The 25,022-nt window shown below is 45.4% G+C and overlaps 1 protein-coding gene and 1 pseudogene across 1 annotated transcript in view; one reads left to right on the top strand and one right to left on the bottom strand.

Annotated features, from left to right (window-relative positions):
- ARHGAP6 (Rho GTPase activating protein 6) overlaps positions 1–25,022 on the top strand; it is a 451,443-nt gene that overhangs the window by 46,739 nt on the left and 379,682 nt on the right. The window lies entirely within an intron of this gene.
- LOC125157457 (60S ribosomal protein L31-like) lies at positions 22,015–22,413 on the bottom strand (annotated as a pseudogene).

Raw genomic sequence — 25,022 nt, 5'->3', positions numbered from 1 at the left:
TTTGTGTTTTTAAAGCTCTCTCTTGTTCGTTTGTTTTTGCATTTTCATTCTCTTTACTCTATCTCTCTCTCTTTTTTTTAATATTAAAAAAATCTAAAGTACATTTCTTTATTTTGAGAGAGAGAGAAGGGGAGGGGAAGAGAGAGAGGGAGAGAAAGAATCCCAAGCGGGCTTTGTGCCATCGGTGCAGTGCCTGACACGGGGCTTGATCCCATGAACCATGAGATCATGATCTGAGCTGAAACCAAGAGTCAGATGCTCAACCAACTGAGCCACCCAGGTACCCCCTTCTCTGTCTCTCTTTTAATGGGCATCTCTTCATGTCTCAGATCTTTCAGCTGACTTCTACCTGGGCCCACAGGACAGAATCACATCTTGTATGATGGTCTTTAGCTCCTGTCCCATAGTGAAATTAGAAACAGTACGGAGCCAGTCTCTAAACCAGTAGCAGCCTGATTCAGATTTTGGTGTAGACTGGCTGTGTTGACGCCTCCTGCTTCCATACGTCTTCAGCTTCACTTAACCCAGGATTTCTTAATAGGGAAACTCTTGACATCTTGGACCGGATGATTCTTTGTTGCGAGGGACTGTATTGTGTATGGTAGGATGTTTAGCAGCATCCTTGGCCTCTACTCATTATGTACCAGTAGCACATCTTTCTCTCTAGTTATGACAGCCCCCAAATGTCTCCCGATATTGCCAAATGCTCCCTCAGAAGCAAAGTCATGTCCTCCCCCTTGATAACCAAGGTATAACCAATGGTATAACTTGTAAATCCAGGAATCAATTGGTAATCATTTATTTTACCTTCCTTTAATAAGCAGGTGGTTCTAAATCCTATCCAGCTTTAAGCCTAGAGCCTGGATTCTGTCCTTCATATTAAGTAGAGGACTTTTAATCCCCCACTGGAAAGAAATTTCCACCTCCTGCTGGCCGTTTAAGGGCCCAGCACCCAGCAGACTGTGACTTCATGCTCACCACTACTGGTGAGGATATATATCTTAGTTTGTATTTTGCTGTTGTCTTTTGGTGTTCTCTTTTTATATTTCACTGATCATAACTATATTTTGGAGCAGAGGGGACACTATACAGCTCGAACTTAAAGCTTTCTTCTGTTGACATCGTAGAGGAAAGTTTTACAAAAAATGTTTGAGTGTCTTTTTTCCTTGGCACAGGCATGTTTTGGAGATATGGTGAGTTCAGTTCCAGACCACTGCAATAGAGTGAATGTTGCAATACTGTGAGTCAAATGAATTTTTTGGTTTCCCAGTGCATTTATAATTTATGTTTTCACTATAGTCTATTAGTGCAATAGCATTATGTCTAAAAAATGTACATACCTTAATCAAAAATCCTTTGTTGCTAAAAAAAAAAGTTAACCACCGTTTGAGATCTAGGCCAGTTGTGATCTTTTTGCTGGTGGAGGGTCTTGCCTCGACATTGAGGGCTGCTGACTGATCAGGGTGGTGGTTGCCGAAGGTTGGGGTGGCTGTGGCAATTTCTTAAAATAAGATGACAATGAAGTTTGCAGCAAAGATCGACTCTTCCTTTCACAGATGACTTCTCTGCGGCCTGCAGTGCTGTTGATAGCATTTCACCCACAGCAGAACTGCTTTCAAAACTGGAGTTAGTCCTCTCAAACCCTGCCGCTGCTTTATCGACTAAGTTTATACACTAACCTAAAACCTCCGTTGTCATCCCAACAACCTTCACGGTAGCTTCAGTAGGAGTAGATTCTGTCTTAATTTTTTTTTAACGTTTATTTATTTTTGAGACAGAGAGAGACAGAGCATGAACGGGGGAGGGGCAGAGAGAGAGGGAGACACAGAATCGGAAACAGGCTCCAGGCTCTGAGCTATCAGCCCAGAGCCCGACGCGGGGCTCGAACTCACGGACCGCGAGATCGTGACCTGAGCTGAAGTCGGACGCTTAACCGACTGCGCCACCCAGGCGCCCCTAGATTCTGTCTTAAGAGACCACTTTCTTTCCTCATCCAGAAGAAGCAACCCCTCATCCGTTCAAGTTGTACTGTAAGGTTGTAGCAATGCGGTCAGACTCCACTTCTCATTCTAGTTGTCTTGCTGTTTCTGCCACATCTGTACTTAGTTCCTCCCTGAAGTCTTAAACCTGTCAAAGGTTTCCACGAGGGTTGGAATCCGCTTCTTCCAAACTCCCAATTAATGTGGGGATTTTGACCTCTTGCCATGAATCGTGAATGGTCTTAATGGCATCTAGAATGGTGAATTCCTTCCAGAAGGTTGTCGATTGCCTTTGCCTAGATCCATCAGAAAAGTCACTGTGTATGGCAGCTATAACCTATGAAATGTATTTCTTAAATAATAAGACTTGAAAGTCAGAATGCCTCCTTGATCCATGACTGCAGGATGGATGTTGGGCTAGCAGTCTTGAAAATAACATTAATGTCACTGTACATCTCCATCAGGGCTCTTGGGTGACTAGGGCATTGTTAATGAACAGTAATACTTTGAAAGGAATTTCTTTTTCTGAGCAATAGGTCTCAACAGTGGGATTAAAACATTCAGTAAACCCTGCTGTAAACGGGTGTGCTGCCATCCAGGCTTTGTTGTTCCATTTAGAGAGCACAGGCAGAGCAGATTTAGCATAATATTTGGGGGCCCTAGGATCTTCAAAATGGCAAATGAGCATGACCCTTCAACCTAAAGTCACCAGCTGCATTAGCCTCTAATAAGAGAGTCAGCCTGTGTTTTGAAACGTTGAAGCCAGGCATTGACTTCTCCTCTCTAGCTGTGAACGTCCTAGGTAGCATCTTCTTCCAGTACAAGGCTGTTCCATCTACACTGAAAATGTCTTGTTTAGAGGAGCCTCCTTCATTGGTTACCTTAGCCAGATCTTCCGGGTCGCTGGCTGCAGATTCAACATCAGCACCGGCAGCCTCGCCTTACACTTTGGTGTTATGGAGTCGGCCTCTTTCCTTAGACCTCGTGAACCAATCTCTGCCAGCTTCCAACTTTCCTTCTGCAGCTTCCTCACGTCTGAAGATCAATAGGGCCTTGCCCTGGATTAGGCTTTGCCTTGAGGGAATGCAGTGGCTGGTTTGATCTTCTATGCAGACCACTGAAACTTTCTCCGTATCAGCCATGAGGCCGGTTCACTCTCTGGTCCTTTGTGCGGTTACTGGAATAGCAGTTTGAAGTTCCTTCAAGAGCTTTTCGCTCACATTCACAATTTGGCTGTCTGGTACCAGAGGCCCAGATTTTGGCCTATCTGGGCTCTCAACGTTCCTTCTTACTGACCCTGGTCTTGTTTAGCTTTTGATTGAACGCGAGACGTGCGACTCTTCCTTTCACTTGAGCACTTAGAGGCCACTGTGGGGCTAGTCATTGGCCTGATTGCAGTACTGTTGTGTCTCAGGGAATAGAGCGGCCCAAGGCGAGGGAGAGAGATAGTGGAATGGCCAGTCGGTGGAGCGGTCAGAACACACACACTTAACCAGTTCCATCTGCCATCTTATATCGGCGTGGTTCGTGGCGCCCCAAAACAACTACAATAGTACTGTCAAAGATCGCTGCTCACAGATCGCCAGAAAAAATGTAATAATAATGGGAAAGATGGAAATACCACAAGAATTACCAAAGTATGACACAGACACAAAGTGAGCAAGTGCTGTTGGAGAAATTGCACCAATAGGCTTGCTCGATGCAGGGTTGCCACAGACCTTCAATTTGTAAAAAAAAAACAAAAAAAAAAAAACAAACAAAAAAAAACAAAACACATCGTGAAGTACAATACAGTGAAATGCAATAAAATGAGGTATGCCTATAGTTCAATTCCTTTAGATACTTTCTTATTACCCTCTTGCCCCAGTTTGATTACGATTTGGTTCTACCTTTTTTTTTTTGTATTTGCAGCAAAGCCTCCATAAACCTGCTTTATTTTTAGCCAGATTCTGTATTTGTAATATTGATCAGGCTAACTCTAAACTCCAAAACCCCTAGACATTTTTTTCAAGAAAACCTCGAGATATTTTCAAACGACTTAGACAGACATCTGTGACTTCATGTATTATCTCTGTGGCCGAGCACAGGCCTCGCGTGTTGCAAATGAAGACAAGGAGATTGTCCTACGAAGTAAGCCATAAGGGAAAGTGCTGCCTGTAGTTTTAATGCAGAAGGACAGTGAAGACTCTGAGGGAGAAGAGGGCAGCAGGAGGGTTAGACCTTGCTGGACAATCTTCAGGAATGAAGCGAAATGTAGCCAAGTTGGAACCCACCCCAGCCCTTTCCCTCCATGTTAAAGTTAGTTAAGTCAATTCCAGCGCCTATTTATAGTTAAGCCTTGCTTTTGATTAATGATGTTGGACGGTGATAGGAGAAGGGGGAGGGGCCTGCCAGGAGGAAGGGAGGGGGCAAAGCCGCAGAAGCTGATATGCTGACCTCTTGTTTGGATCTTACCCTTCCTGCGCACATACTTCTGGCCAAATGTAATGAAAATTATTTTTATTAGAGGGCAGTAATCTGTGTCAACATTTTCACTACAAGCCAAGTGAAGACATCAAGCCCCTCGACACTGAGTAAACTATAGGACAAGGCCTGCTGCTGTCTTTTCGTTGAGTCACAGACGTGCAGTGTCATGGACACAACCTGAGCTTTAAGAGTCTTTATACGTTAAGCTTTTAGATGTTAACAAAAAGTGAAATTAACAAAACAGTCCCGCGGGAATGCTTAAGCATAGATGGGTTTTGAGCTGTAAAGAGCCATAGAGACGCACAGCTGGTCTAATATTTTAATACTGTGAAGGAGAAAAACAAAATTGGGAGAGGAGAGCCCAAGGGACTTGCTTCAAGCTGCCTAGTACCAGGGTTTCCGAACAGGGACTGCATCCTTTGTCTTCCCCCAATCAGAGCTCTTGCCACTTCTGCCCAAAAGAGACTCGATTTTAATTCTGGTAGCTAGCCATAAATACTTTTCTGGTTGACTTATGTTCTCTGCTTTTAAAGTTGGAAATAGATTAAAGTTTATAGCTCTCATAAATTAGCTTCAGTTACTAAGGAGATTAGTGTATTATTAATCCCTCCTATTTAACTTTTTTTTTTTTTAACTCAAGCCCACCTTCCTTGAAAAGCGATATTATCCAAAGGATTAACGCTCCAGCTATTCCCGCAAACACAGAGGCTTGTGAATAGGGATGGTCTGCATTTTAAAAATCTTTATTTGCCTGGTGATCACATGAGCTTAGGTATTATAGAAAGGTAGAGAGGCTTACAGTGACTGTGCTTGCACTTCACTTAGGTGTTTAGCTAAAATGTCATCTTCTTTGTATATATAATTGCTGTTCACTTACAGCAGTTTGCTTTTATGTTGGAATCTCAATAGCATGGGCTTGGTAATGACCATCTATCCACGGGACGTGGTATTGTGTATGAATACATATGTTGTATACGACAATCACTTTTTCATTTTTCAGCTTCCCATTCTTTTTCTCTTTAGTGATTTCTACTTGTGACACCATGTATTTTTTACCAATCAATTATCCGTGTGGGGGCCCAGTACAATTTGCAGTAATTCATTAGGTGCAGCAGTTTTGGTCAGTGCACTGCATTATAAATGACCCCCAGAATATGGCAGCTCTCAGTGAGTGTGCCTAATCGAAGCCAGATAGATTTCTGCTTCCTAAAATGGAGTCATATATTTGGTAGAATTTTCCATTTTGAAGGAAAGCTGATGTGCAATGTAATCCATCTCTGTGTGCATAATGCTGTATATGTTTCCTATGCCCCTGCAACAGATTACCACAGACTTAGCGGTTTAAGACAGCGCAGATTTATTATCTTACAGTTCTGGAGGTCAGATGTCTGAAATGGCTATCAATGGGCAAAAACTGAAGTGCCGGCAATGCTATGTTCCTTCTGGAAGCTCTAGAGGAGAAGTCATTCTTTTGCCCGTTCCACCTTCTAGAAGCTACCCGCATCCTTGGTTTGTGGCCCCTTTCTTAATTTTCAAAGCCAGCGGCATAGCATCGTTCAGTTTCTCTCGGACACTGCTTCTGTCATCACACCTCCTTCTCTGACCTTCCTGCCTCCCTCTTTTCCTTATAGGGATCCTTGTGATTATTTTGAGCCTACCCAGGTAGTCCTGGATCATCTCCCTATCTCAGGGTCCTTAATCACATCTGCAAAGTCCGGACTCTTTTGCCATGTAAGATGACATAGTCACTGGTTGCTGGTAAGAGGATGTAGACATCTTTGTGGGGGCTATTATTTCACCTATCACCAACTGGAAGACTATTTTGAAATAGCCTGTTCTCATGCTGCTTTGCATAATGGATATGACATACACTGTTTCTTTAAAATTTTTTTTTAATTTTTATTAAAAAAAATAAATTTATTTTTGGGACAGAGAGAGACAGAGGCAGAGCATGAGTGGAGGAGGAGCAGAGAGAGAGGGAGACACAGAATTCAAAGCAGGCTCCAGGCTCTGAGCTGTCAGCACAGAGCCCGACGTGGGGCTCGAACTCACAAACTGCGAGATCATGACCTGACCTGAAGTCGGAGGCTTAACCAACAGCCACCGAGGGGGCCCCATACATTGTTTCCACTAGATATTTTCCACATCAACAATCTGTGTAGCACCAGTATCCAAAGAAATATAATGCAAGCCACAAGTGTGAGCCACATATAGATTGTATGTATGTATGTATGTATGTACGTATGTATTTAAATTCAAGTTAGTTAACATACAGTATAGTGTTGGTTTCAAGAGTAGGACCCAGTGATCCATCACTTACGTAAAACACTCAGTGCTCATCCCAACAAGTGCCCTCCTGAATGCCCATCACCCATCTGGCCCATCCCCCCACCCACTTCCCCTTCAGCAGCCCTCAGTTTGTTCTCTGTATTTAAGAGTCTCTTATGATTTGCCTCCCTCTGTGTTTTTATCTTATTTTTCCTTCCTTTCCCCTATGTTCATATGTTGTGTTTCTTAAATTCCACATATGAGTGAAATGATATATTTGGCTTTCTCTGACTTATTTCCCTTGGAATTTTGAATTTTCTCATAGCCACGTTAAAAAAAAAGTGAAAAGAAGTGAAAGTGATTTTAGTTACATATTTTATTCAATGCAGTAGATCTGAAATATTGTCATGTCGGCCTGCAATCAATATAAAAATATTGATGGAACTTATATGCTTTCTTTGACACTGTCTTCAAAACCCAGAGTTCTCTCTGTTTGGACTACACACACTTCATGCACTCGATACATGGCTCGTGGCTCTTGTATTGGAAAGCACAGCCCTGTGCCCAAAGTTTTTATAATTCACCCCCCCCCCCCATTCACAAGCCAAGTTGTCTACTCTAAGACAATGTGATATGATGGTGAACACATTGGACCAGATCAGGCTTTCTCAACTTTAGCACTGTTGACATTCTGGGCTAGGTAATTCTGGGTTGTGGAGGGCTGTTCTGTATATAGTAGAATGTTTAGGAACATTCCTGATCTTTCGCAGTAGATGCCAGTAGCACCTCTCCCCTGCTTGTGACAACCAAAAAATGTCTTTTCATATTGCCAAAAATCTCCGGGGGGGGTGGGGGGTGAAATTGCCCCTCACTGGGAACCACTGGACTGGGTATGGAGGGCTTGGGTTTGAATTCAGTTCTCCACACATTACTCTGCAACCTTGAGGGAGCCACTTGAACTTGTTCAAATACTTTCATCCTTTTTAAAATGGATAAAACATTATCTAGATTGAGCCTCAAAAGAATGCAAATAAAATAACTATAAACTATATGTAGTCTGCAAGAGGAAATTGGTATTATTTATATTTTATTTACATTTAGCACTTGAATTTAAGTACAGCTATCTCAGTAGAGATGTACTTTCTCAGAGTTTTTGACTTGTTCTAAAAAAGTTCTATTTATGACGATTGGATTATATTTTGGACAGGATGGTTTCGGTAGTTTGTTTTCTTGGCTGTTGGCGCTTGTGTGAGTGCAAAAGTAAGTAGGGCTGGGTCTTCGCAGTGAATGGACCAACTTTGAAATAACTAGGAACTGCTTTGTGGCCTTCTCACCTCTTGTAGGGTGAAGCTTAGCCAAAGACTTGCAAGGATGTCCTATAAACTACTTTGACTGGTCTAACAGTTACTGAACATCTGTTCCTGCCAGGAGCCGTGCTAGGTCCTGGGAGTGGAAAGGAGAATGAGGCAAGGTTCTCTCTCTCTCAGAGTGCTTACAAAGGTCACAGGAGAAAGGGCATTGGCACTAACAGAGACTATTCCGAACGGAAGTGATGCTTGGAAAGAGGGGAATGTAAAGAGAAGGTTCAGTTTGCAAAACAAAGGGTTGCTTGGGGGAAGGTCTGAGAAGGATGCAGAATGAAAAAGTGCCTGAACGGGGCTCGACATTCACAGAAATGGAGCATAGCATGGAGGAGAGAAAGAGAAAAGGGGAAAGTGTGAGCATAACCTTCCTGGGAAAAGTTGAGTCCCCTTCTGCAAAGGGCAATCCTTGGCAGAAGGAGTCCTGCTAAGGAGTCCTTAGCAGCTAGTGTGCACAGAGCTGGCAATGGGTCCATCAGGGGTGTGAGAGCCTGGAAGGCGCACCACAAAATCCACCTTACAGGTGTTCCAGTGTGTGCAGTGTGTGTGTCTGTCTTTCTTTCTTTCTTTCTTTCTTTCTTTCTTTCTTTCTTTCTTCCTTCCTTCCTTCCTTCCTTCCTTCCTTTCAGTTTATTTTGAGAGAGAGAGAGAGCGCACAAGTAGGGGAGGGACAGAGAGAGAGAGCGAGACAGAGGATCCCAAGCAGGCTCTGAGCTGTCAACATGGAGCCTGATGCGGGGCTTGAACTCATGAACCGTGAGACCATGACCGCAGCTGAAACCAAAGGTCAGACGCTTAACCGACTGAGTCCCCCAGATGCCACTCATCCTTTTTCCTTAAGGAGCCTTTTGGAGACATTTTTTCCATAGTTATCACCACCCCCATGAAATTTCAATAGCACAGATGTAGTGCATGTATATCTGTACTTCATACATAAAAAAGAATAAGTTTTCTTCTCTCCCAAGAGTCAATTTTCACTCCTTTGGTGGCAATATCACCCCCTTGAGAATGTATGCACTAAGCCCATCACTCATGAGTTGTGTTCTTGTCCTCAGTTCCCTTGACTGATAAAGGCCTAAAGAATAATTTTGTGCTTCAGGGGCTGGCCCGAAAACAACCACCTTCTCAACCCTCGAGGGAAGAGACCGGAATTGGAGATTCTGAGGAGTGCAGGGCCTATGATCCTGCTTGTGTGCCATGTGTCTGGCTAGGAAGTCCTTGAGGTAGGGAATGGGGTGGATGGCTGTGTGGGCCATGGCGGAGGGCCGGTTTGCTGAATTCTACACATAGGGAGGTGGGTGCTACTGGCAAAGTTGCCCGGCTCAGACGGACCGTGTGTGCCCGTGGCGCACGGAGCCCCGGATGAGGCGCCATAATGGCCTGGAGACCAGAACCCTTCCTGTTTCCTGCCAAGTACTCTTGGCTTCATCTGGCTTTATTACAAACAGGCTCAGCTAAAAATAATGTAGAATCTTGTTTTTACTTTTGCTCTTTTTCTTTGTGCATGGAGTCTTCTCAGAAGCCTAGAGGTGGGGGATAGAGGTAGATGGCAGGCAGGATTTAGCCCAGAGCTACCAAACACCCCCCTTCCTAAAAGTGTGGATTTCGTTTCCTCTTTCCCAAAGAATGGCAACTTGGACACAAATTATAGTGCCAGAAGTATGTTGGGATTGACCCTCAGAAGGCTTATAGTTTCATTATAGATTGTGAAATATGAGCTAAGAAATGTTGGGGAGCGCTCAGATTTGTCCTTTATCACCCTCTGTGAGAAGCTCTGTTAGGGCATCAGTAACTTGATGTGCTAGTTAGGGCTTTGGTTGTCGGTGAGCTACGCCAACTGAGCTAGCTAACGGACGTTTTGTAAAAGGATGTGGGGATGGTTGTGTATCCCCAAAGCAGGGATATCGGCAGATCTCAGGAGAGGGCTGGACCTGAAATTCAAATTATACACGTATTATTCTGGATTCTCAAATTGCTGTGCATCGGCTTTATTCATTTCCTCCCGCTTACAGTCCTTTTCAGGTTCTTGGCTCCCACGGTGGCCGAAAGGTCATCTACTCTCAGGGGGTGTAACGAATGGGCCCTGCTCCCCACACGAGCCGCTGACAGCCCTTCAGCCTTCCAGTCCTTGTTCCCAGATGCAAGAATATGATCGGTCTTGCTGAGGCTGGGTGAATGCTCCGGTTCAGCCAGCTGGAGCGGAGCAGGCTCAGCTGCTGGAGGGCAGCCCTGAAGCGGGAGTGAGGTGGGCGGGTGAGCAGACTGTGGGCCCAGAGAAAATCACAATGCATTGTTGGCTTCTGAAGGTACCTGCCACAGACAACGATCACAGATTTCCCCACCTGGGATAAACCATTCAATTGCAGGGAATCACGGGCATTTTGAACAATGGAAGCTTTAGTGTTTAAACGGTGTTCTTACCTTGGTTTAAGTCTATGGCTGGTAGGCTTAGTTGGTTGCGATATAACCAAGGAATAATAACTTGATTTGAGTTTAATTTTCAGACTTTATTCTTTTTTTAACAAAAATTTTTAAGGTTTATTTATTTTTAAATATTTTAAAAAAATATTTATTTTTGAGAGAAAGAGAGACAGAGTGTAAGCAGGGGCAGGGAAGAGAGAGAGAGGGAGACACAGAATCCAAAGCAAGGTTCCAGGCTCTGAGCTGTCCGCGCAGCACCTGATGTGGGTCTTGAACTCCTGAACCGGGAGGTCATGACCTGAGCTGAAGTCAGTCGCTCAACGCACTGAGCCACCGAGGTGCTCCAAGGTTTATTTATTTTTGAGAGCTAGAGAGATCATGAGCGGGGGAGTGGCAGACACACACACACACACACACACACACACACACACATACACACACACAGAATCTGAAGTAGGCTACAGTCTCTGAGTTGTCAGCACAGAGCCCAACACGGGGCTCGAGACCATGAACCGTGAGATCACGTCCTGAGCCGAAGTCAGAGGGTTAACCCAGGAGGTGTTACAGACTTTATTCTTAATTCTTAAGCCAGAATTCTTATAAATATCTGCTGTAGATCCAAAGGGGGTGAGTAAGAATGCACAAGGATTAGGAACAGAGTAGAGTGGTGATCACCAGGGCATGTGGCCGGTCTGGGGACATGTCGGTCAAAGAGTACAAATTTTCAGTTGTAAGATGGATACGTTCTGGGGATCTCATGTACAGCATGGTGATTGTAGGTAATAATTCTGTACTATATACTTAAAAGTTAACAAGTGAGTAGATCTTAAATGTACTCACCACCAAAAAGAGATGGTAATTATGTGAGGCGCTAGCTAACGCAGTGATGGTAATCACTTTATTTATTTATTTATTTATTTATTTCAATGTTTATTTATTTTTGGGACAGAGAGAGACAGAGCATGAACGGGGGAAGGGCAGAGAGAGAGGGAGACACAGAATTGGAAACAGGCTCCAGGCTCTGAGCCATCAAGCCATCAGCCCAGAGCCCGACACGGGGCTCGAACTCACGGACCGCGAGATCGTGACCTGGCTGAAGTCGGACGCTTAACCGACTGCGCCACCCAGGCGCCCCAATGGTAATCACTTTAAAGTGCGATATGTAAGTGTAGCAAATCAACACATTGTACGCTTCACACTTACACAATATGTATATGTCAATTATATCTCAATTACCTGGGGAGAAAGAATGCAGAAAGATTAGCTGGGTAACACTACTTACTGAAAGAAGAACGCTGAAATGCTGTCTCTATGGATACTGAGTTATGGTAGAATTCTCCTCTGTGAGAACCGTTCTTTTCTTCCCGCCTCAAGGCATGGGACCCAAGACACATTTGCAGTATGTGTAGTGACAGCTCATTAGATCAGAAGTAGACACCTGACCCAAGATGGCCGATCTGTTTTCCTCTTCTGAAATTTAGAATCGAAATTGGGAGACGCTAGTCGGTTTGCGTGGCACAAAATGTGCCAGAAGGTAGAGGTTAGGTGTAGTGTTGAGCAAGAGACAGGTTATTGCTCCCATCAACGCTTGCGTTTTGGCAAGCATTTATGTGCAGCCATGTGCAGATGAACACTCGCGTGGAATTATGATGGCTTTTACTTCCTCCCAAGAGCAGTACGTGTGGCCCTTCTAGTTCTGTGAGATTGAGACACCACAATATCTTTCCAGTGGTTGTATTTGGAGGATTAAGCTAGTCAGAACTGAATTTTTTTTTTTTTGATTTACAACCAAAAGAGTGTGTTCATATCTCTATATGTGAAATGTTTTTGATTATTTGTGTACTGACTGATTCACCTCCCTCTTTTTCAGAAGGACCTAAGTTGCTTGAAGGTACGGGCCTTGTCTGTGTTTAGTATTTTTCTGGTCCCAGGACTGAACGCTGTGTTTGGCACAGGTTATTGGGTGTCCTGAGCACTCAGTGGTATGGGATGAGTCTTAGGTGGAAGGTGGGGGGCCAGAAGTGAAAGGAGATGGTGTAAAGAGGGGATGTAACGTTGTTGGTTTGAATTGAGAAAAGTCGCTGGACACTTCATTCCGGAAGGTTCTGCTGGAAAATTTTTCTTTAGCTTCTGGGTGAATGTTAGGCCAGCACACATAAATGGTTAGATTGTTATTAGGTCCTAAATGATTCCTTTGGAATGATAAGCTTTAGCAACTACACCTTTCACCTGAAGGGGAAGAATCCTATTTATTTATTCCTCATCCTTATCGTGTGCTATGTCAGGAGCAAAGATGTTGAATAGCTGTTTCTCATTATTATGTTCAGAAATGTATCCTTACTCCGTTTCAGTAAGTACATTATGCCCTGGCTTCTTGCTGTTTCTTTGGAAGGTATTTTGTTCCCTTGTAAAGGTTTTCTCTTCTCTTATAAAGTGTCTTCTCTTATGGATTCTTGTTAATGGTTCCCTTTGTTTGTTAGAAAAGTTGTTTCTTAAGGCCCTAGTTCTGGGGATCATCCTTAGGCTATGATGGATTATATGAAAACAATCTGATGGAAAATAACGTATATTTAGGGGAGCCTGGGTGGCTCGGTCGGTTAGGCATCCAACTTCGGCTCAGGTCATGATCTTGCGGTTCGTGGGTTCGAGCCCCATGTCGGGCTCTGTGCTGACAGCTCGGAGCCTGGAGCCTGCTTCGGATTCTGTGTCTCCCTCTTTCTCTGTCCTATCCCTGCTCGTGCTCTGTCTCTCTCTGTTTCTCAAAAACAAATGAATGTTGAAAAAAATAATACATATTTAAATTTTTTAAATGTTTATTTATTTTTGAGAGAGGGAGAAACAGAGTGTGAGCGGGGGAGGAGCAAAGAGAGAGAATCCGAAGCAGGATCCGAAGCAGGCTCCAGGCTCCGAGCTGTCAGCACAGAGCCCAACATGGGGCTCGAACCCACGAACCACAAGATCATGACCTGAGCCAAAGTGAGACATTTGACCGACTGAGCCACTCAGGCGGGGGCATATTTCTGAGTGTGGGTGTATGTATGTTTCTGTGTACATATATTTACACATATTTGTGATGTTTCCGATTTGAGCAAATACAGCAAGAATCAAGGTGGGCTCTTTTGTCCCATAGGACTGCCAGAAGAATTCAGAATGTATCTAAGAACGCTGGGCTCTGCCATTGACTGTGTGAATTTGGATGGGCCATTTCACCGTTCTTAGCCTCAGTTCCATATCTGAGAAATGAGGATAAGAAATCACTTTTTCATGTTTCTTATAAGAATTAAGTGAAATAATATATGTAAATCTACTGATCCATTAGGCATAGGAGGCGTAGTGCCTGGGGCCTAAAAAATGTTTTAGTTTCTTTTGAATTCAGATCAAAAACATGAACTTTTAGGTCCAAGAAAAAGTGTCTCAATGGATAATATTAACATGTTCATCTTTATACTGACATAGTCATAGAATTTTTTTAACACATTTTTTATGGAGGAAGGGGCCCATGAAGGCCAAAGTGCCTTATGCCCGTGGAAGGTATCACGCGTGCTTAGATGTGGCAACTCAGCCACATAGGTTGAGCCTGTGTTTTTGCTCTGCAAACTCAATGAGAACCTCGTTTAAAATGGCATGAGCATGGGGCGCCCGGGTGACTCAGTCGCTGGAGCCCCCAACTCCGGTTCAGGTGCGATCTCACGGTTTGTGGGTTCGAGCCCCGCGTCGGGCTCTGTGCTGACAGCTCGGAGCCTGGAGCCTGCTTTGGATTCTGGGTCTCCCTCTCTCTCTCTGCCCCTCCCCTGCTCACCCTCTGTCACTCTCTCTCTCACAACGTAAACAAACATGAAAAAAATTTTAAACGGCACGAGCAGTTTATCTGCAGTGCAGGTGGCCTGTGCAGAGCCACATATCTGCACCCGGCTGGCGGGCCCCACCCGCAGGCGAGGAGGAGCTCTGCAGTGGCCAGACCAGGTTACTGGCAGGCTCTGCAGTCTCGTAGCGCCCATCCTCCTCGAGGAGGGCCTAGTGGCCACCGTCGCTCGCATGTGCTGAGTCCTTGTTACGGACAAGCACGTTACGTTCCCATCTCGGATCCTCACGGGGTCCTGGAAGTGCCGAGGGGGATTGACAACCACGGGGCGGCCCTCAGCGGATGGTGGTGGGCGGGAGCAAGTAGAAACGTGCCACAGCCTCCCTGCTTGTAGTGTGGGATCCCGAGGCGCCTGTGACAGTCTCGAGCCCCACCTGGTCAGAGCCGGAACCCACTCAGAGACGCGCCTGACGCTGCCTCTGCTGCCTTCTCCACCTCACTGTCCCCACCCCCTCCCTACGGCTTCCCGCGATCGTTTCCTGCGTAAGCTACCCGCACCCCCATCGTTCTTCGGGGTCCTCTCTTGCCGGAACTCACGTGTGGGTGACCAGCTTGTAAATGTGCAAACTACGGTTTGGGAGGAGTTGGAGAACTTGCCCCAGGCCCACTGGCCAGAAAAGGTGGAGCCAGCTTCGCAGCCCAGGTTTATCCGGCCACAGAACGTTCTGTCTGTCTTCGGCCATTGCCATGCCTCCTATGACAGGCCAGGAGTTCGGATGGGATCGGCCGTTCCTGATGCCACATACATGTCCAGCCGTGCCCTAGTGGGCAGAGACCACACAGCTGAAAGGACAGGAAATCATAAGGTGTCACAGCCAGATTTGTCCCGCTCTGAAGCCCGGGTCCCTTCTCCAGCGCCCTATCTTCTCCGCGGTGCCGGTGGTTTCGGTGGCCAGAGTTCCCTAGCCCATCAGTGTGCAATGTACCAGAGCCGTGTTCTCATATTTAATACATCCCACAGTTCAACGTTACAGAAAAGAAAGTAAGTCTCTTTTTGTTTTGAGCACTAAACTGCACCAGAACCGTCTTTGTTTGCCTATTTATAACCTTGTTCTGTCGCTTAAATTTATTGGTATCTGTAGGAAGACTGTCATTTCAGTCACTGTGCTCACACAATCCTGCCAGTTTTGCACAATAATCCGTTACTTTCTCTAGTGGTGTAGCTGTGAACTATCACTTCATAAAACTGAAATGCATTTCTGAAATGGTAGAAAATGGGAGATTAACGAGAACCAGGCTTATCTATTGTTTCCCGGCAGGGAGGACAAAACGTCTTTAAATCATAGCCTGTTTTATCCACAAGATATATAATTTCGTACAGATTGCTGATTTAATTCTTAAATTGGTGTTTTTGAAGCAAACACCCTGAGAAGAACCAAAATGTGATTGTTTTCCCTGATTTTTTATTGTTATGCTTTTGCACTGGTTCACTCAAAGCTTGGTTGAGAGAAGCCAGAAGATCGCAAGTTATGTGCCAGGCCCAGCTTTTTGGCTACACCTAAACATAAATTTAAAGTGGAATAGAAGGTCACTGTGGCAAGTTCTCCTTTTCTACACGGTCTCATTTAACAGTAACCAAGTAGCCAGCAATAAGAGCTAGATTCCATTCCTTCATAGCTGTATTTCAAATATGTATTTATGAAGGAAGATGGAGTTTAAAACCCCGAACATCACCTCCATCGACAGTTACTTTGACTGTAATTCTAGTTCTGTTAGCTTCATGGATTTTTCTTCTGGGCAAGTCAAACCTCCCCTGACCTGTCTCTGCGTGCGAAATACTGCTGGGAATACTTTCTTAGCTTGCTTTTAATTAAACAAAGAGTGTGGCACCAATGATTGTGATATAATCACCGCCAGTGATACTCTTCTATATCCACTTAGTTCCACATCTGGCTTTTTCAGGGAACCCTGGCCAGAAAACGCCACCTGTGAATGAGCTGTGTAAATTGTGTGTAGTCACTGTCTGCCGTCTCTTTAGACTTTTGTTGATGTTACCTCTTGAGATGGTGGAAACCACGATAAGAGAAATAGTGTTCTTTGTAAGGCAGCATTGAATGCAGAGAGAACTGAGCATTGTACGTTGTCGAAATGCAAAGGGGCAGAAAAGCATAGTCTGTGAGGAACACATCCATCCAGATGGTAATCTTGGCTGTCCGCAAGTGGTAGCTAAGCATCGAAGGATGCTGACGAAGGTGCTCCCAGTGTTTTATGTGTAATGCAGAAAACTTACAGGAAGGGCCGCCTGGGTGGCTCGGTCGGTTGAGCGTCCGACTTCGGCTCAGGTCACGATCTTGCGGTTTGTGAGTTTGTGTATTGGGCTCTGTGCTGACAGCTCAGAGCCTGGAGCCTGCTTCAGATTCTGTGTCTCCCTCTTTCTCTGCCCCTCCCCCATTCATGCTCTGTCTCTCTCTCAGGAATAAATAAACATTAAAAAAATTTTTTTAAAAGAAAACTTACAGGAATGTGAATATAGCTCGCAAATTGGCAACTGTAAGAACAAAATCCCACTTAGTCAAAGGAATGCTTACTGAGGAAGAAGTATTTGAGCATCATGTTATGGGAAATAAGATCAGAGGAAATCAGAAACACATTGGAGAGTTAAGCATTGACTGAGGTGATTTCACAACGTGGGACTTTTAATCACTACATGTTGAGCAACATTTATGTTTTGCTAAGTGTCTTCCTAACATACTTAAGCTATTCGACTACTAATGATGGATAGGTTTCATTTAAAGGTGAAAGTGGCACCCACATGATAGAATGGTTAAACCCACTATGGGGTCCAGATGGAGTTTTAAAGATTTTAAAAAGTGAAAATGAGCCTCCAGAGATCTAAAAGCATTCTGGGAAATGGTGTCCGTCACACTAAGATGCTCCCACTGCGCTTTCTCAAATATTCCCTGGATTAGGCCTCAGGGGGATCCTGGCCATTGACATCATTTCCACTTTAGTTGATGGTGTGACCCCATCCAGATCCACCCATTCCTTCTCTGGGTCTCCTTCACTGATTTTGTGCTCTCTGAGGACCTGCCAGGCTATGCATAAGTAGAGATCGCAGCCCCTTCTTGGGGTTCTCAAAAGTCAACGACACAGCAAGGAGCAGCATAAAGTACAAGACAGCCCTTTGAGAACCATCCCAAGGACATCCCATTAAGTGTACCTCCATCCCAACAAATGTTTATTCTCTCATTTCTTCTGTATGACGCGGATAGAGCCAAGCCACTTCCTGTCGAGTCCAGCTGGGTGTTGCAGTCAAAGAAGTAAGTTACACTTTAAAGAATTGGTTGCACTCCAAAGAATTAAAGTGAAATTAAATTGCATGGCACAGAGAAAATCTTCGGTGATCTCAATCCCTAAATCCTACTCTACAGCCTGGTGACCGTCTTTGCATAATTTCTGTGTCTCCTCTGCTCCCTCCCCTCTCTTCCTTTTCCTCTCCCTACTCGGCCTGCTCAGGTCTTGTCTCTTTCACCGCACTGCCCCAGCCCCCTTCCTTTCTGTAACTGTTCTTTTCGGCCTGGGGTGGGCTTGCTCCTGGCTGTCATATAGCTCAGGCTGTCTCCTCTGGTCTTCTTTCAGTTTACCTTTCTACCCATTTCCCAGATCAGTACAAAGGCCAGACCCTGTACTCTCCAAGCATGCTACTGGTTTCCGCGCACAAGAGGGGAAGAGTGGACAGCTCCCTAGCTCTGGGTCAGCCTTTGTCACTTTGATCTGAAGCTTGGGTGTGGAGTCTCTCATGGAAGTGAAAGGCCTTAACCACACAACTCAAACCCAATCCTAGGGACCAGATGGAGAACATTCCTCTCATTCTCCTCCCTTCTCCTGTCCCTAATGTGCAATCACCAACTCTCCTCTCCTCCCCCAGTTATTTAGCAGAAGTTCCCCAGCAGATCAGTGGATACCACCTGTGGTAGGTGCTGTGGTGCTCTGCCGAGGCCCCTTTCCAGGATCTAAACCCCACTAAACCCCAGCTGCTGGGAAAGCCACCTTCTGAAGGCTCACAGCTGTGCCCGTCACTGGAATTGTCCTCTGCCCCGTGGCAACGACTTTCTCAAGGTTATGCTGCTTCTGAGGGGGCGATCCGTAGCCATTGACTAGCCGATTTGCAGTTATAAAGGCCAGGCCTCCTTGCCTCCGAAGGGCCACCGGAGCTCCAGAGCTCTTTGTCTGCTCAGCAGAGGCCTCTGATGCAACCGCATTGCAGGGCTCCTCCCTGTGCCTGATCCTTCTGGCCTCACTTCCTTATAGGTTTATCTCTCCGAGGATTCTCTAAAAAGTCTCTGCATGCAACTCCCTGACTCATAATGTTTTCCCAGAGAAACGAATCCTAAGACTACCACCACAGATGCTACTATTTGGTGAGGTTGGAGAACTTGCGGGCAGGCGAGGCTCCAAATATGCTAGGTTTGAGCTCGGTCACACAATACGTAACAGCTGTATTTTGCATGGAGAATGTAGATTTCATGTGAACACTGGAAATTTCTAGATGTCTGTAGAACCGGTTTCCTAACTCACATCATCTCCAGGCAGAGGGGTGGGGGCTGCGGTATCGCTCAGAGTGTTCCTGGGCTTGAAGCTGGGAGCTGAGTCAAGGCCAGAGGGGCCGATAGGTGGAGAGAGTGGGGGGTCCAGGGCTCTGCCACACATGCGCCACCAGGCCCTCACTCCACCTCTCTCTCCAGCACCTGCCCGCCTCCCACTGACTTCCAGGTGGAGAGGAGCAGATCCCAAATCAGAGCTACGAACAGGCAATCCTGTTTTTAAACCCTGGACTACTTTGTGACTTAAGCAGCGGTCTCCTGCTTTTGGTGAACTCAGTGAATAAGTCATCCCTTTCTAGCTTCTCCAAAAAAACTGTTCCTCGTCAGAATGTTCTTTGAGTGCTTGCATGCTTTTGTTGTTTGGGTGATAGTGATGGGCTCTGGGTACAGTGGGATAGCTTGTGTCCTCGATTCTTCATTCCCTCATGCAGGGTGATCTCGCACTGTCCCAGGGTGGGTAGGGTGTATTTTCAGACCCCTTTTTGATGTTGGGCGTGGCCACGTGACTTGCTGTAGCCAATAGAAGTGTAGCAGATGTGAAGTCCTTCATCTAGTAGAAGCCTTCCATATGCTCACATGGTTAGGCTCGGCCTCTCGCCTCATAATGGGGCAGTGATTAGAGCCTGCCCCATGCAGCTACGCTTTCAACCTAGGCTTCAGGAAACAGATCTGGACCCATCCTGAAGCCTAGAGCCAAACCCAGTTGACTGTAGCCCGAAATAGAGCCACTAAAATGTCTGAGCAAGAAAACAACGCTGCTTTTTTGTGAGCTATTTTGTTATGTAATTTTATTGCAGCTATAGTTGACTAACACAGATCATTAGATTTTGACCTGTGGTTTCACATTCTTCAGATTAGTTCACCTGAATCAGGGCTGCCATCTTTCTCTCGTTTTGTCCCTTTCCTCTTCTGCACTTTGTGTTCTCATCTCCTTCGTTCGTTTTCGGAGTGCCTCCGCGACCAGAAAGCCCCATTCCTCCCTGTTGTGCTTTCATGTACTTAGCTGGTGGTGCATGTGGCATAAAAAAAGGAATAAAGGAGAAAGTCCTCTTGGTTGGCATAGTCTGAGAGTTTCATGCAGGAAGTGACCCCCGAGCGAGTCAGGGAAGATAAGGAATATTTTAGGTCCCGTGATTCAGTAAACACCCAATAAGCCCCTGGTGTGTGCTAGGCACTGAGGAATGCGGTGGTAAGCAAAGCAGTCAAGATCCCTGTTATAGAGTTTATAGTCTAGTCCTGGAGGCAACCATTCATCACAGAGTAGCACAAAGAGATATTGGCATGATCAAAAGGTGGAGAAACCGGAGGTAAATACCTAGGGACTCACAATCTGAAGCCTGACCAGGATGGGTCACCAGGGGCTGAGCTTTATTGTTGGTGAAGTAGCCTGATTAAGCTATGTGCTTGGGCAGGGGTCACAGAGAGGAGCCATGCGTTTGAAGCGCCAAGATGCTATCTTAGGCTTTGAATTGGAGTGTTAGGGTTAGTCTCAAAGGGTGGAGAGGGCAGAGGTTTCTGGAGCTTGAGGTTCGTGTCGATGGCAGCTGCTGATGTGAGCTGCTTTAGGGTCCCTGCTCATATCTATATAGGCCTGTCAGTCCCAGCTAGGGGCTGGGCAGCACCCTGGATTTAAGGGTCCTTCCTTGGTACCAGGCCCCTCCTCTGTCCCATTTGTGTGGAGGGGGGTTGGGGATGTGGCAGGTGTCAAGAATGGTAGCTGAAAACCCCTGGACTTCTCATTCCCGCAGTCATCCTGTGAAGTCTGGGAAATGTTCGCACCCATCCCAATTGGTTAGAGTTCTTTTAACACGAAAGAACGTTGGTTGGTAGCCGGAGTGGCTGATGCAAAGTAAGAAGGTGGAAAAGCATTCTAGGAAAAAAAAACCACATTTTTCCCTTTGATTTTAATCTCAAACTGGGAAATGAGGAGATATTGCAAAAAAGGAAAATGAACCTTGTAAGCTCAGGCAAGCCTCCTTAACCTGTGGGTCTCAGTCAGAAGGGGAAAAGAGGACCATGTTCACATCAAATATTCATTGGTATAGATCCTCTTAATCTGAATTGCATTTAGTATTTCCCAAGATAAAATTTTTTTCTGTCAGTGGATTAAATTGCTTGAGGACTGATTTGGGAATTTCACAACTTCTCAGAGTTTAAAGGCTATTTGAGAGCTAACTAGTAATGGAATGGGCCAGAGGACCTCGGTGCTACTTTCCAAGACAGGAGCCCATCCTTTAAGATCATTATGGGGATTGGATGAGGCTGGTCACTGCCAGGCCATAGCTGCAACTCACCAATTTAGGTTAGCAATTTACCTAAAATAATTATAAATACGTTTCATTTCCATTTTGATTTAGTATACTCTTTTATCTGGTTAAACCCGAGGCACATAATATCGGATATGTGCAGTGGACAAAATGTCAAGGTTCCCTCCAAATTCATATGTTGACATCCCGATCCTCAAGGTGGTCATACCAGGACGTGGCCTTTGGGCAGTGATTAAGTCATGAGGACAGATGAGTGGGATTAGTGCCTTTATAAAGGAGACCCCAGAGAGCTCCCTGGTCACAGCGCCTTGATCTTAGACTTCTCAGTCTTCATAACTGTGAGAAGTAACATGCTTGTTGCTTATAATCCACTCACTGTGTGGTATTGTTGTTATAGCAGGCTGAACGGACTAAGGCAGTATGTATATGGACTAGAAAAGTACGCCTTTAAGAAGGTTTTGTTCTTTATGCATAAACCTAAGTTCTCTGTCCACAATCCCGTTTTTTTCTTTAAGCATGAATTATGTTACTTTTCTTGGTAAACTATGTTCAGATACGTAATCCCCTCTTTCCCTGCTATGTGAATAAGGCAACAACAACAAAAAAAGCCCTATTAATAAATCTAACAACATCTAGTATTAGAATTCACAGAAACCACTGGTCCTATGATGTTTCAAGTCCGATGTATTTAAAGCATCCCCCACTGTGTGCGTGCGCATGCACACACACACACACACACACCCACACACAGGGTCTATAAATATTGCACACACAAGTATTTGTACATCAGAGCAGCAATTGGCTGAGGGTAAAATATATTCCAGAACATTATTACTATTATTTTTTGCGGTTTTTTACCTTTATCTGACAATCAGCAGTTTGTTCTCTTCCACATCAACCGCAGATTTTTGAAAGTGGTGACAGGTACAAAGGTAACCAACGTGTAGAGCTGATTTGGTGAACCTTCATCCTCGTTACATTTTCTGGACAACCACACACAGACACGGTATGGAACATTCCTTATTCCTTTGACCCAGACTGTTTTGTTGAGCCTGGTGTCGAGGGGCACGACTGGAGTTCCCGTCTCCTTCATGGCAAATTTCCAGATTTCTTTGAGTACCTGAGGGTCACGCTTCTTGAAACCCACTCATGGATGCGCTTCTGAATGTGGATGGTGTATTCTCTGGTCGCTACCTCATTGATGGCAGAATGGCCCTTGTTGATAGTCTTCTTTGTGGGAGCCATTGGGTCGGCCCCGGTTGGAAAGGAAGCCACAGCATTATTTTATACTCTGTTTAGTGTGAGAAACAAGAAAACTTCCATATCAAAGCCCGGTCAATTAAAAAAAATAGGACTGGATTGTTCACATCTGTAGGTCCTTTTCATCTGAATAGCATTTACTATTTTCCAGTGTAAAAATTATGCCCTTGGTGGATTGAAATACCTGAGAACTAATTAGAAACTTCACAATTTCTTCCCAGGGTCTAAATGCTGCTTGAGAGCCGCTACCAGTGGAATGGGCTAGACAACCCTGGTGTTAAATTCTGAGGGAGGAACTTCACTCCACGTGTCACAACTAAGATCACCTTCTTGGCCATTTCTTGAGCACACGGCCCCAGTCAAGTCTATAATGAAGGCGCATCACGACAATCTCTGTGACTTGAGAATAATCATAAAGTCAGATGAGCCAGTTCCGTGGTTCTTAATCTTGAGGAATTTTTTTAAGTTTATTCATTTATTTTGAGAGAGAAGGAGAGAGAGAGAGAGAGCGCGCGTGCGCACCTGTGAACAGGAAAGGGGCAGAGAGAGAGGGAGAGAGAGAATCCCAAGCAGGAGGCTAATGGGGAAATTATTCCCTCTCCCACTCCCAGGTAGGCACAGTGAGGGCCCGTGGCCTAGACTCAGCCAATCAGATTCTTTGGCCTCAATTGGTTCCCTTGAGTGTGTGATGCAGAGACAGAGGCCTGGAGATGGCGGCAAGGTGGCGTAATACTGGGTCCCCTGGCAGGGACGCTGCACGGGCACTGTGGCAGTGGCGGGCATCCAGGGCAGAACATTTTTGTTACCTAGCCTCCCTTCGTTCCTGTACATTTTTCAAGCTCGACTCCCCAGAAAACACTGATATTCTTCCAACATAATTGTGATGCGTTCCTTTTCTTTTTAAGTCAGTCCGGTTTCTGTTGCTTGCAACTAAGAATCCTGGCAGATCCCCAGACATATGTGTTATCTGATAAACTTTAAAGCCCTTTACTAATGTGAGGTATGGCTTGTCTGATGGAGATAGGTCATAACTTAAGGGATGAGTCAGACGAAGGATCAGAGATTAGACTTTTAAAAAAGATGTCAATTACATTTTAATGTTATAGCAAAATGTCTGGCGGTCGGGATTATTTGTGATGTCCACATTTATGATATAAATATCTCTACATTTACGTTTTTGCTCAGCACTGCCCTCCAGCTCAATACATATAGTACCACTATGACCTGTAAAACCACGTGGTCATTGTAAGTTCTTTTCAGTCTTTGTATCCTTTGTATTTTTTTTTTCTACTCCACTGGCCATTTGTTCTTGGTTTCTTTCAGATGCTTTCCTTCTGCTTGCTGTCCTTCAGACACTGGAATTGCCCAGGGTTCTTCTGTTCCCAATGTTCACATTCTTCCTGGATATCTTATCAGCCACCACTGCACTGTATCGAAAGTTCCAACAGGGAAGAGATCTCTTCCTTCATAGTCACCATTACATACCTTTAGGGACCAACATGGTGCCTGGCACATAATGGATATGAAAACAAAATCTTTGCGGAATTAATTTTGCTTCCTATATTCTGATGATAGGCACAGATTGCTTCTGAGTTCCTGACCAGTAATGTCCACAGCATCTCTCTCCTGGGATTCCCCGTAGGTTTCAAACTCAACCGGTTAAAAACAATTAAATAATGATGTTTACTCTGGGGCATAAATGGTGTGTTTTTCTGTGTCCCTGGCATAACGGACGGTGCGGTTCTCTTGCGGATGGGTCGCCTCTCATTAAACGGCCTCCTTCAGACCGACTCCGCTCCCACCTACTGTCCTGTCCGTCTCCCACAGCGGCGCGGCCTGCCCCGCAAACCCTACTGGCTCCTACTTGCCCTTCAGGACTTAACCTTGGTCAGTCATTGGGAACTGCTTGCCAGCGCCCTTCTGTGGAGCTCGTGCCTCTCTGCAGTAGATGCTGCCGGTGCCCCTTAGCATCACCGCTGTGCACGCTGACCCACGGGCTTCTGTCGACCAGCCCACGGTCCCTACCTCTCTGGACACTGCAGCCGGCCTGGCCGCAGGCTGAAAGCGTCACGCAGGCCGCGTCTTCTAGGATCGACTTAGCCTATGACCGGTGGTGATCGGGACATAAATATGCCAGCTTTCTTAGCTGTGTCGGGCGAACTCTGAGGCATGTTGTATACACTCTACCGGTTTCCTCGGAACCCCTCCAAAATAAACTACATGCACGCAAGCATTTGCCCACTATGTGTCACTGGGCTCAGTCCTTCCAGAAGACTGTAGAACCCCCCTCAGAGTTATCTGGACTGGGGGCCCAGGAGATTGGTGTATTTGCCCACCTACACCTCATTTGTCTTCCGTAAGGGCTGCTTCCAGGGGCATTAACTTTCCGGTATTTCCAGCTTGCCCTGTGTAAGGAAGACTTGCTCCTTCAGCCAGAAAAAAAAGCCCTTCGGCAGAGATTTACCGGTGTTCCTGGTAGGCAGCCTTCAACCGGCAAAGGTGAAGGTCAAGGGTGGGGCGTCAACAACATCTGCTCTACGTGTTTAGATTCTGTACGAGATTTGTTACATTGCTGCAACATCGAGGTTTTTACT

The sequence above is a fragment of the Prionailurus viverrinus genome, chromosome X (assembly GCF_022837055.1).
Source record: "Prionailurus viverrinus isolate Anna chromosome X, UM_Priviv_1.0, whole genome shotgun sequence".
Lineage (NCBI taxonomy): Eukaryota > Metazoa > Chordata > Mammalia > Carnivora > Felidae > Prionailurus > Prionailurus viverrinus.
This window is presented reverse-complemented; position numbering and strand designations above follow the sequence as displayed.